The sequence below is a fragment of the Onychostruthus taczanowskii genome, unplaced genomic scaffold (assembly GCF_017590055.1).
Source record: "Onychostruthus taczanowskii isolate IOZ18803 unplaced genomic scaffold, ASM1759005v1 scaffold27, whole genome shotgun sequence".
Lineage (NCBI taxonomy): Eukaryota > Metazoa > Chordata > Aves > Passeriformes > Passeridae > Onychostruthus > Onychostruthus taczanowskii.
This window is the reverse complement of record NW_024500017.1, coordinates 1,184,597-1,197,399: the sequence shown is the minus strand read 5'-3', so window position 1 is coordinate 1,197,399 and position 12,803 is coordinate 1,184,597. Positions and strand designations below refer to the sequence as shown.

Sequence of the window (12,803 nt, the reverse complement as noted above, 5' to 3'; positions counted from 1 at the left end):
ACATTTATTTCTTTTTCTTCTTCTTCTTCTTCTTCTTCTTCTTCTTCTTCTTCTTCTTCTTCTTCTTCTTCTTCCTATTATTATTATTATTATTATTATTATTGTTATTTTAATTTTTTAATGTCTCTTTCAACTGTAAATTGAAGACTTTTGAATCCAAGGAGATTTTTTTTGAATAACACGGATTGATATAGGAAAATCAATTTCAAGTACTTCCGATTATCAATCACCTTTTGTTTTTTATTAATAGTAATTGTCATCAATTAAAAAAATAGACTATGGGATTTTATAGTATTGTGGAGAATCTTCTTACATATTCCTCTTACACATTCTTCTTATTCCATGATTTCTTGTTGCATCATATTTTTAGACATTTATTGCTCTTAAATCTTCAGTACAGCCTCTGTTTATGGAGAGTGTGATGTCTTTTTTTGAAAAGTTAAATAACAAATGTTCATATTGGATATATGGTGTCAAATCATGGAGAGATGAAAATGCTGTGTCATGGCTTGTTCACTGGCTGATTTACTGGAGACAGCAGGCAGCTAGCAGTCAGACCCATGCAGTATCCCAAAATGTATTCTCATCTCTGAAAGCAGCTTTTAGTTAAAAAAAAAAAAAAAAAATTGTAATTTTACACACATCTGTGTGTTAAGAATTGACATAAATAATTTTTACACTTATATTTGCTTATGCTTCAACTTAAGAAACAAAAATTCCTGGTCTCATTTTCCATAAGATTTGACACAAATATTGCTTTTTAAAATTCTTTGTATAATATTTCTTTTTCTAAAAGATACTAAACACACTTAAAAACTATGTCCTTGTTTTTTTCTGAATGTCTTAGCATATGGAAACTCAATAATCAAGAGTACATCGATACTAAAGTTTGGTGAATCATTTTCAACATGATCTCTTGTAAATCAGTAGAGTTTGGCCCAGACTTTCTTTACACACACATCAGTTCATGTTTATCTACAGGGTTCAGTTCAGTGTCATACCAGCCTAGGTCTGGAATTGGAAGCAGTACAGCTCTAAACTAATTAACTAATTAATTCTAATAAGAATCCTTGTTCACTGCAAATATTCGTGCTTTTGAGTGCATGAATATCTCTGAATGTTTTTTCAGTTTGAAACACAGGAGTGTTTTAACTCCAGCAAGTTAGTTATGTGGCACAAAGGGGAAGGGCTCTGGTGCTCATTCATTTGGTATCTGATATCCACATTGTGTGCTCTCCAGTGGTTCAAACTGTAAAGCAGATATGTGATGTCCAGAACTCAGATTTAATGAAGTGCTTGGTGCTGACTTGAATATCTCAGAGGTGTTGCTCTTGATTGTCTAGATATGCCAGTAATCTACAGAATATGCACAGAACAGAAGAGGCTGTGTGTTCTTAGAAAAGAACAGATGAGAGAATTTCAGTTACTATTGTCAGGGGTCAGTAAGAAATATTTTCAGTTACTAGTGTCAGGGGTCAGTAAGAAAGGTATTGTTTTTGAATAAGAGAAGCAACTCTTCTCATTTTTAAGATTCAATATGTGTTTCATAGATACAGGGTTTAGTGCCAGAAAGAATTAGTGGATAATCTAGTGCCCCCTCCAGTAAATGAGAGTCTTGTGCATTTTATTTTCTTGTCTGTTCTAATTAAAAAAAAACAAAAAAAACCAAAAAAAAAAACAACAAACAAACAAAAAAAAAACCCACAAAAAAACCCTGTCTTTTGTGTTAAGTCCTAAGTGATTAAAATATTAACTCTTCCTTTTTTTTTTTTTTTTTGAAATGTGCTCTGATAGTTACTCACTAGTTCCAGAAATACAGGAGCAATACACTTTCTATGTGTTTATCATTGACTTCAGCTGCTGATATTTTCATGTCTTTGTCAGGTTAGAGAAAGAGATCTTCAGTGTTTTTTGCACTAATTTCCTGAGGACAGGTTGCCTCCCCATTGTCATCACACAGGCTGCAGGGGAAGCTTCTTCAATACCCAGGGCACCAGCGCTCTCTCCTTCTTCAGTACCTTGGCATCTGCAAAGCTGTTTTGCTCTCATCCTTCCATCCAGCTGTGGCTGTGCAGCAGTTTTTCTCTCTTCTAAATATGGTATCCTAGAGGTGTTACTGCTGCTGATGGGCTTGTCCTTGGCCCTCAGTGGATCCATCTGGCGGCCAAATGCCCCATATTCTGGTGGACACAGGACAAGCTCCTAGCACTTCTCACAGAAGCTACTCCTTCTACCAAAACCTTGACACTCAAACTCAATACAATCCTCCAAGTTTCACAGTTTCTGTTACGAAAGCCTCCTTTGACAAGATCCCCAAAGGGAACCAATTTAGATTTCTAAATCTCACCCATGCATATAAATAGGAACTGATCATGTGTTCTTAATGGTTCATTTTGGAGGTTTTTTATTAGGAACCATCAAACTAGGAATTAGTCTAAAAATTTTGTAAAGTATAAAAGTAATTTCTGTCAAAATGAGGTATTCTGCATGCATACTGATACTATTTGCCCAATCCTCTTCTTCCTTTTTAATTATTATCTAATAGGACTGAATGTATGGCCCTTATTACTCAGATAATTTCAAAGCTTTGGTCCTTGAAGTAATTTTGTTGCTTATTTGTCTGTGAAGTAAAGGTGATGGAGGTGTATGATATCCACATTTAATGTTATCACAACATCTTAAAAATTCTCATTACAGAAAAAACTGAGAAATGTTTCCCTAAATGCAGTCAGACAACAACTGATTATGTGGTTATACAACTTTTGAATATGAAGGTTGCAAGTACAGTGAAGAGAGGTATGAACAAGTACACAGAATAACAGTTAATTCATAGTGTTGTTTAAAGACATAAATTGTCATAGAAAGCAGTTTTAATTATTAGACCAGTTTAATTGGGAGATTTAAAATCTATTTCTATCTAGGAGCAGCAGGAGCAAGGCAGGGATAACTGGATGCCAAGGGCGACTCTACACAGACCACATTTGCTTTTCACTCACCTATAATATGCAGTCCTCCAGAGGCTGAACACAAGGTCTTAGAGTCAAGTAACAGCCTCTGATCCAGTAAGTGATAAACCAGGTCCAGAATCCCCCCAGGAGCCCAGTCAAACAGAGATAACGAAGGACAGACCTGAAGCAGTCTTAGGCTGAGCTGGAATGGGCTTCCAGGGTCCAAAACAGAGACTTAACATAATCCTCAGGCAGACCAAGGTCAAGAGGGTACCAGGCAGTTTCTGATTTTTTCTTAGATTTTTGTGGTGGAGAACAAAATATTTTCTATGTGTTGGAAATTTAAAATTATTATCATCATCACCATCATAATCACCCTCATTATGTAAAGAATGGTACAGTTTCTTGATATTTGTCCAACACTTTGAAATGAAAGTTTCATAAATTTATGAAGAAATTTCTTATCTTATAGATATATTGAAGAAGGGGGAAAAGTCACAACAGATAAATGTAACAAATTTTTTAAAAAGTCTAATGTGATAAATCCAGTGGAATTAGAAGGAGACACAATGTTGGATATATAGAAGAAAGTTCTTTCACAATATATAGCTGAACAAAATATTAATCCACCTACTATAGAAGGTGAAAGCTAAGGTGAATGGTTCTGTGAGTAATCAGCATGGATTCCTTGACTACAATTATATTTAAACTATGCAGTAGAATGAGCCTTTCCTGGCAGATTTAGGTGTCTACCTTCATACATTTTCAAAGGGAAGAAACAGGAGAAAGAAAGGAGGAAGTGAAGTCTCAGAAAAAGATCACCTGTAGTTTGAATTGAAATGTTTAATGTTTATCCTCTTACTTTGTGTTGATGAGTTGTTCTTTAAAGGCATTTCAGGACTGTCTTATTATCACCCTTAAAAGATGAAATAATATAACTGACTCAGACTTAAAATGACAGCATTTCAAATTTTTATTCTAATGCTAAGGAACAACTCTTTTAAGATACATTTGCATTTTGCATATCTAACTGAGCAATTAGAGTGGCAGATACTCAAGAAAACTCAGTCTAGAAGTACTTTTTCTTATAAGACCCATGGGGTTCTTAATTTTGCTGCAGAGTGGGAGTAATTTGACTTATATTGTAAGCTTTATCACCATCCAGAGCTGCATGCCAATTTCCCTTCATGCACTACAAGAAAATACAATTAGAGTCTTTTACCGGTTTGACCACTGCATACCTATATGAGGTGTTCATTTTAACTAATTTTGTTACATGAAATACTAAGGATTTTGGGAAGAAGTTAAATGAGAATTAACTTCATAGGTAAGTACTCTTTGCTTCCTCTTTCTAGTGCCTCCAAGTTTCTTTAGTGTGCATCTGGCCATACTAATAGCAACTCATAAGTCAGCAAATATGACTTTTGCCTTATTACGGGGAAGTGGCCACAGACCTTGTATGGCCATGTATTGATCTGACAGCTGGATTCTCTTAGGACTCTTCTGAAGTGTCTTGACCTGAGCTGCTTTTATCTTTTCTTTGTTTACTGTTCAAGTGACTGTATGACTACCATGTATACCAAAGGTTTGACAACCCTAAGCAGTTGCTGTGCAACACATGTTGAGACTCTCTGATATTTGGGTCTTGAGAAGGCTGGGAACCAATGAGAAAAAACAAAGATTCTGTTTAGGCAGCATCAGATAGCCCAAGGATGACTCAAGACTGAGAAAGAAGAGTGGTATCATAATGATCTCAGGATACTGGTCATAGAATCAGGGATGAGTTGGAAGTGAGTTGGAAGGACCCTAAAGATGATCCAGTTCCAACGTCTCTGCTGTGGGCAGGGACACCATCCACTAGAGCAGGTTACTTGCAGCCCCATCCAGCCTGGCCATATGCATTCCGAGGGATTGGGTATCCACAGCTTCTGGTAACATGGCCCTGTGCCTCGCAATCCTTATAGTAAAAATTTCTTCCTAATATCTTTTCTAGACCCACTCTCTTTTAGTTTAATGTCGCTTTCCGTGTCCTATCACTATATGACCTTGTCAAAATTCCTTTCAAACTTTTTTATAGGCTCCCCTCAGAAACTGAAAGGCCACAGTTAAGTCATCCAGGGGTCATCCCTTCTCCAAGTAGAGAAATACCAATTCTCTCAGCCATTCCTCATACCTCTATTCATTTTCATGGACTCCCTCTGTACTCCAACAGATATATGTCCTTGTGATGGGCACTCCAGAGCTGGATGCAGTATTCCAGGTGGGGCCTCACCAGAGCTCATTAGAGGGGCAGAATTACTCACAATAAAAATTTTTCCCTTCTGTTTAGGAAAGAATGAAGTGCTGGTCTCAGGATGCGGAGGGACACTTAAAATTTGGACACAACACCTGAGAGAAGAAATGGATATTAGAAAAATTTCTTTAAATAAATAAGTTTAATGAGACTTTTCAATATTTAGGCTGTTAGTCTGTTAAAACATTAATTGGACTAATAATAATTTTGACATGGGGCTATTCTTTTCTATCCCAACAAGATTTTTGTGTAACAAGTACTATTGCAGAACATCAAATTGTAAGGCAGGTGTAGTATTTTTGAGTATTTAGTTTTGTTCATTTATTGACACTTACCAGAAAGACTCAAGAACAAGCTTCTTCCCCTATTCAGTCAATACTTGTAAGTATAACAATTTGTTATATAAAATTGAAAAGAAAACAGCCACTTCAGAAATTGTATGGCATCATTTTAAGAGGTAAATTATACAGGCCTCTCACAGGTAATAGGCCCAGTTATCCAGTTTGACTGTTACCCAAAGAAGTATTGGTCACATACAAGTTGTGTTCAATTTAGGTTTATTTAGATTAGCTGTGAAAGTAGGGGGAGGAAATGTCCAGGATTCCATGAAAACACTCAGATAATCGCATTCATCTTTGTAGCTGTCCAGGGTTCTCCACTCTCCAACCAAGGCCCCCAGATTTGGGATTCTCAAACAGACAGTTTGATTTAGCATGTGCAGGAAAAAAACATCCTGGGACAGTTCTTGGTGTTTGCCTTGTCAAAGCTTCTGGGCCAGCAGGATCAGTGCCTTGGTGGAAGGCCTAAACTGCACAGCCTGCACCAGGTGGGCCTGTATCTGATCAGTGCTGCATCCAGACTTGTCTGCTTCTGCTCTTTATTGACTGTCCTGAGCTTGGTCACTCCAACTACACCAATGAGCTGCTTGTGCAACTCGTCACAGCTTGTGTGGTAGAAAGACCCATGTATTAACCACATGTGCAGCACAGGTGAAGTTAATATGTTTTTATATTGTTACTATGATCTGCTCAGGGAAATTGAGTTGTGAGTGCAAGGTCACTTTGTACATCAGGTATTTGCATCACATTTATGAAAAATTATTCCTTCTAAGACCCTGACATTTATATGAAATCAGCAGCTTGTACTAGGCCTGCAGGCAATCAGGACACACCACTGTCCATCAGTGTTATTTTCTTATGTCACAAAGACAAGATCGCATGTGTCATGAGCTAACAGTTGTGTGTTCCTTTCCTCATACTTTATTATTCTGTCAAGTCAAGAGATTAGTTGGAAAACTTTGACATAGAAACATCTGGAATCAACTTCTGAATTTAAAAAGTATTTCTTAGTCTTGACATTTTTCAACATTTTATATCCACAGTACTATAAACTTTCGTTAATCATCACTTGGACCTTTATTCAGTCCTTAATGATCATACACAGGCTTCTCATGGAGCTGCTTTATACATGACAGTAACTTTACTCTAAAATTGAACTTTTTCCAGTATTCCAAAGGCAAGACAAAGCTTTAATATATTTCAACACTGACATTTTTAAAACAAAGACCTTTTTTTCAGCCTTTCAGACATCATAATGTGCTTGACAAAAAGAGTCAAAGGGTGAATTATTTTCATCCATCTAGATGAATAACTCAATAACTCTAAAATTAATCAATAGATTATTAAAGTACTTTACAGAATAAGTATTTTTTTCAAGGTTAAATAATGTAGAACTTTTTTCCTCCTCCTCCCAAACACTCACTTATTTAAGTTTTAATTTTTTTGTTTTATAAATCAGAAATAAGCGATTGCAGTGAAGTTTCAACCAAAACCCTTAGTTTAGTTCTAAATAGCTCATGAGTCTAAATTTGAAGAGTGGCAATTTACTGTTCTAAAAATAAAAACCTGCTTTTTGTCATTCATTTGGCTGCAGTTCTGAGATACGGAAAAAACAATTAAGGTAATATCAAATTGTGAGTGTCCTCATTCTCAGATACATAAAATGCTCAGTCCTGCTATAAATATTACAGGAACTGACCATAAGAATTAGGTCTTTTAATGACTTTGTAATCACTTAAAACTTGGGTAGTATATTGCCCTCAAAATTCTAGTAGAGTGGTAGATTTTAGGCTCTCTTCTTTTGGGCATTTTTCCTTTACTTTTCTAATGAATATTTACCATTGAGAAGGAGCTTTCCAATTTACCATTGTTTCAAGAAGAGACTTTTTTTCTTTCCTTTTTAAAGACTGAATTATGACTGTTTAACTTCTTATTGGAGTGATGTGTTCTGTTGTTTGTTTTGACGGGACATTGGACTATGGCAATGCAGAAGAATAACTTAATCCTCTTCTTCTTTTGTTTTCTTTGTGTATGTGCTTGTTATATTTCCAAGTTAATCTTTCTCTTCCTGTGTTATTTTTGTTTTCATAGTTTGAAGTCTTATCTGGGAAACTGCTTATTTTGATATTGTAATTATCTTTCAAATTAGTCACTTTTCTGAAGCCAGTCTATCTCACAAGATGGACAATTCCTTAATCATGCAGGGAATTAATGACTTGAGTGTACTGACTGCACACACGAGAGCAGCCCTGATGCAATGCACCAGCAGTTTGAGTTTCACACATATAATTAAATGGAAAACTCAACTTACATTGAAGTTCTATAGCTTCTGTCACAGAGATGTCTCATTTAGTCTTTTTCTGAAATACAGATATACTAATATTATAAATGTTAGTACTGCACAAATGTAATCTACAATTCAAATTCTAGGGAAAGCACAGCTCTTAAAATACTTCGTTATCTTGGGAATTCTTCACAGAAGCAAAATTTACAGGCAATTATCCATTTTGTTGACCTTTGTTGTTATCCAAAGACAACAGAATATGCCTATTAGCATTTAATATTTATGTGATATCTTCAAAAAGATTTAAATCCTGAGTTATCAGTTTAGACAGCAATAGATTTTGTAAGAAGTATAAGAAGTTGTTGGGGCTTTCTTTGCTTTCTGACAATAAAGGTCAGAGCAGTGTCCTTGCTCTGAAATGATTTAATATAATTTGGATAGAACATTTCCAGGAAAAAAAAAAAAGGCCAGTAACCAAAGCTGTCATGCAATGGACACTCACATCTATAATGAATGCCATTAAGACCCATTAAACTCATCAGTGAAATTGGAAACATAAAAAAAAAATTCATATGCCTAGTCCTGCAAAATACTTACTGTTTTAGTGCTTGACCAAAAAAGTTAAGCTAGGTTAGTATCTGAGCTTCATTGTCAACATCATACAACCTGAGTTGGCACAACAGGAGGGATATGTTAACTTAATCATTAAATCCTTCATGATCTTTCAGATGAAATAATATGTTAAATTTTGAGCTGACATCAGCTTTGCTTCTCTAGTGTGCAACTGCTTGTTTTAAACAGATGCAGATTTAATTAATGAGAGACCTGAGTTTTAATCTTGTACCCTTCAATCTGCATTGTGGGGTGGATCCTTTGCAAAAGATGTTTATCATGAATCTTGCCATAAGAGTTGTTGCTTTATGGGGTCAAGGCAGTCATGTAGAACAAAAGAAAGGGTCCTAGAAGTCTTTGGTTATGAGTATATGTTGTATACAGATACAGGAGTGTCCTGGGTTGACTGTATGATGCAAGGAGACACAATAAGCTGTAAGGTGTTGCTACTTCAAATTTATGTTTAATACAAGTACTGCCTAATTTAAGCATAATTCAGCAAACCAGATAGGTCATTGATCAGGTACTGTTCTTTTGAGTATGTCTTTCCTCTCCTTTCAAGAGACAAGTGGCTACTCTCTCTTTTAGTGTTTTATGCTGTGTAAGTCTTAAGCCCCAATAGCACATATATGAACATACATAGGCCTTATCAAAATGTGTGATAATTTGCCCTTTTTAAATCAAAGCTTTATATACAGTGGTTTTATTTAAACATGCAAATAATGCCAATAAGAAAGAATGCACCCAGCTGCAGTTTGCATCAAATCAATCACTTAGGATTTTGTAGTGCATATATATGAATAATGAGATCTATCTATGCACTTAGTCATGCTTAGATGTAAGTCTTTGTTAGCCAAAGGCTGTGGTAGAATTAAAAAGGGTGTCAGCACTGTTTACAGGTGTGGTATCAACCTCAATTTATTTTTTTAAATTAATTCAATTTCTGGAATCTGGCGTATGAGGAAATGTAGAAACTATATGCTTAAATAAGGAGTTTTGGGAAAAGTTTGCTGTATATTTTTTTAAAGAAAAGCAAAACTTTTTTCTCTTTGGAATGTTTTTGGACATATTGAATGACTAAATTAAGGCCTGCATGACATCATAATAATCAGTGTATTGACAATTGTGACAATCAGTGACAATATGTTTGTAAGAACTGTCGTTTTAGATGACTTTTACAAATTAAAGCTCAAATCTGGTATATGAGCAAGATGGGAATGTTGAAATTATTTGTCAAGATTAAAGCTATCTGACAGTGTACATTTCAAATGTTAAAGTAAATGTATACTGTTCCTTTTGTGGAAGAAATAGAGGATGTGCACTATGCTATTAAAAAAAGAAAACACACCAACCCTGAATTCCATTTTGCAACACAAGGTGAGAATTATGTGTTAGAATTCTGAGGGCAAATAAAATACTAATTGACTTCACTGGGTCAGAATTAGCCTAAAACAGGTGATTTTTTTTTTTTAATTACTAACCAGATAGTGTATAAAGGAAGAGAGTAGAGGCACATTGTTGTAATGAAGTGCAAGAAGAATTAAATTTTGATTCTTAAAAATATTAGTCCCTTATTTCTTCTGTAATCCGTGGTTTGCATACAAATTAAGTGCACAGATGGGAACTTCAGTGACATATTTACATGCACCTTTACACTTCTATTAATCCCTTGGTTTACATCAAAGGTGCATTGTTTCAGAAAGCACTTCCTTTTTCAAATACATTTTGCAGTAGATAACAGTCAATGCTGTTGACTGCACATAGTGATAAGATACTTTAAATCTCTGGTTCACAGCCAAGATTCTCCATGAACATTTCTAAGAGTTTATGAAAGACATCTGCAGAAGGGCATCCTACTCTGTTGACTGAAATTTACCATGCAGGATTCTGTGCAGCTTGAGAGGGAGCTACATCTTTTGAATTATAAAAGAACATGAGACAGCTGTGTTTCCTTTATGGAAGATATGGTGTTTTACTTTGAACTTTAGGAAAATATTGTAGATGATGCAGTATAACTAATGCTTAGAACAGCAACTGGCACAGAAGTAGGTTGGGCTGCCAATGCATTATTGTAATGGTGAACAGCTTTATAATTTGCTGAGAAGATAAACTGACATGAGAAAAGGGACAGTTATATCAACAGAATCAATTTTGTCAGTTTGCAAATCTACTTTCTGGGAAGAATCCCATAGAACCCATGAACTGTAAAAATTGGATTGTAGGAACTGTGAATTTAATTAGAGGTCAGCATAGATGTAAGGAGAGATATGTTAATAAATACTGATTTGATGGGTAAGCTAGATTTTTAGCTATTTTAGAAACAAAATTAGTCTTTTACTGTGAACATATTTAAATGTCTAGGGTAATATTTTCTCATGCCTTGGACAATAAACTTTTAATTTATTTTTCATATAGTTTTGTGATAACTGAAGAGAAACCTTCTTATAGGCAGAATATATATGAGTCAAAATACAGGTTAGGAAATGTGTTTTACAGACTTATTTTATTTCAATTGTTTAGTAAGGCTTCTTCCAGTAATAGGTTTATTCTAAAATATGCAAGCAGTGAAAGGTTGTTGCCTCTATCTCTATATTGCCTGACAATTATTTATAGAGTGAGAATTTAAATAACTATTTCCTCTTGCATCATTAGGTAATATTATTATAGAGAGAAATAGCTGCACCATAGAGGATACCCTAACCTCTACCTTCCAAAAAGCAAGCCGCAAATTAAAGTACACTTCTTACATCTGTAACAAGAAATTTGTAGCAACTAAAGACACTTTATAGCTGTTAAAAAGTGTGCTTCATTCTAAAATTCACAAGGAAAATGGAGAAATATTTGATGTTTTCTAATTGAAAGGTGTAGGTTTCTGCCTCATACTTTATATATGCTAGTGCATATGACTTTAATTGGTACAGAGCAATATGCATTCACTACATCCTGTTGCAATCTAATAGGACTATTTTATAATTTGATTGGTTGGGTTTGTTTTTTTTTTTTAGCTTCATCATCTGGATTTCTTGAATCTAAAATTTGAAGTCAATTTCATAAGCTTAAAAAACTTAGATTCTATGTGTTGTTCAGCTGAAATGAATTGTGTGAGCTAATATGTTTCCACACTATAAAACATTCTTTTGCAAGCATGTGAAGGAATTTTAATAGCCTGTGGTGTCAGTCAATATATGTTGTTTATATCAGTGCCTGAGGGAACAAGGGTACCACTACAGTTTCAGAAATTTGGGAAGTTTTTTAAACGTCATTTGTTTTGAGGTAAAGTGGGTGGGAAAAGATTAAAAGAACACTATCTCTAAACTGTTATTATTTCAAAAGTCTTTCTCACAGAATAGTACCTATACAAACTTATTTATTTAAGCAAGGTTTGGGGTTTTATTTCACTCAAAAAAATAACTTCAGAATTGATTTATTATAAATAGAGTTTTTTCTCAAAATGAAACAGGAATCCATTATCTCTGAACATAAACTGGCATACTTGCTTTCTAGTGTTCTATTTTAACTATAGGAAGAGTTCTGTTTATAACTAAATGGAAGAGCATAGGTAAAGTATGCTGACATTCTGAAGATATGACTTATCTTTCTGGTTTTGGTGAGAAATATATATTGAATTACTGGCTTGATGGAAGAATTTTCTATCTAAACTTTATTCACCTTCTTTATAACATGATATCTCATTTAAAAATAAAATAACAACAACAAAAACCTACTGAAACTTCCAAACAAAAAAGAACTAAAATTCAAACTTCCCAATGAGCCAGTCAAGATGAACGCTACTATAACTGGAGCAATATCCTTATGCTAAAAAACAAACAGAAAACCAAAACAATAAAAAAATCCAGGTCATTTTGTATACTGGGTCTAATGGCTCATAGTTAATTTTTTTTCATAGAAGCCCATAAGGTGCTATAGTTTGGTTTTGTGGCTAAACCAGAGTTGATAGCACAACAATGTAGTGGATGCTTCTGAGCCGTGCTTGCTCATCAAGACTTTCTCTGCCCCCTCTTCCTTCCCCATAAGGAGTAGACCTGGCCTAGGCAGGATACTGGCAAGGGAAAAAAATGAAACAGAGCCAAATTGACCAAAAGGATATTTCACATCATGTAACTTCATGGTCAGCAATAAAAAATTAGATATGCTGAGAGACAGCTGCTAATCATTGGAGACCATTTTGATTCATCTATTTGTGAAATATGGTGAATTATTTCTTTCGTATCACTTCCTTTTTTTCTCAGCTCTTCACTTACTAAACTGTCTTTTGAAGTATGTTTCTTGCTTTTGCTCTTCCTTTTCTCTCTCCTTACAATTTTTTG

The 12,803-nt window shown here is 34.8% G+C and overlaps 1 protein-coding gene across 3 annotated transcripts in view; it reads left to right on the top strand.

Moving 5' to 3' along the window:
• The window catches only part of CSMD3 (CUB and Sushi multiple domains 3), a 577,908-nt gene that overhangs the window by 195,212 nt on the left and 369,893 nt on the right, over window positions 1-12,803 (top strand). The gene's annotated exons all lie outside the window — the stretch shown is intronic.